General features: G+C 41.4%; 1 pseudogene; it reads right to left on the minus strand.

The window, feature by feature from the left end:
* The window catches only part of LOC102847958, a 1,999-nt pseudogene extending 1,681 nt beyond the window's left edge, over nucleotides 1-318 (minus strand).
* Nucleotides 319-981: the final 663 nt, after the last annotated feature.

Raw genomic sequence — 981 nt, forward strand, 5'->3', positions numbered from 1 at the left:
TGGGAACAAATATTGACCTCTTCCAGTCAGTTGGCCAAGTGGTTGTTCTCCAGATTTCTTGGCACAATTTGGTGAGCACATCCACGGCAGCATCTATTAGCTGAAATATGTCAATTGGTATGAGAGTTATTTTAATTTGTTGGATTCAAAGAGAGAGGTCTGCCAGTTTCTCCTCACAAACTGTAGAGAAGTGGTTGAGGAACTGTATGGTGTGCACCACAAATTGGTTTAGAAATGCCACCATTCTTTCTGTTGACTAGCTGGCACCTTGGTCAGGTCTATGCCCGACCATATGAGAGGAAGCCCATCTTCATACATTTCCTCAGTGGGCAGGGGGACCTGGGGCTCCCCCTCAGATACCTCCCAGACAAGGCCCGCCCAGCCTGCTAAGCAATCGCAAATGACACCACAAGTGCTCCAAGTTTTGGCCACTTTGAATTAGATAATCCTATGGTATACTATGCAAGGAATGAAAAACAGAGGAAGAATGCTGTTGCATAGTCAAAATGTCATTTTCAAGTTCTATCCTGAAATACAACATTGTAAGTGATAGGATAATATCCAAATGCATACAGGGAAGACTCATTAACAAAATCTAATATACAGATATAATAACCAAAACAACATGGTACTAGTACAATGACAGGCACAGCCCCAATGGAACAGAATTGAGAATCCAGAAATCAACCCATCTATCTATAGTCAACTGATATTCAACAAGGAAACAAAATCTATCAAATGGGGAAACAAAAACCTCTTCAACAAATGCTGCTGGCAAAACAGGATTATTACCTGAAGAAAGCTGAAATAGGAACCACACCTCTCATCATACATAAAAATCAACTCAAGATGGATTAGAGACCTATGGGATAGAGGCCAAACCCATAAAGATCCTAAGAGACAAAGTGGGATCAACTTAGAAGGCCCAGTCCAACATATAAAGAGGCTGCCAAATACAGCCTGAAATGTACAATCTGGAGA

The sequence above is a fragment of the Elephantulus edwardii genome, unplaced genomic scaffold (genome assembly GCF_000299155.1).
Source record: "Elephantulus edwardii isolate Elephantulus edwardi_28Jun2011 unplaced genomic scaffold, EleEdw1.0 scaffold00269, whole genome shotgun sequence".
NCBI classification, from domain to species: Eukaryota; Metazoa; Chordata; class Mammalia; order Macroscelidea; family Macroscelididae; genus Elephantulus; species Elephantulus edwardii.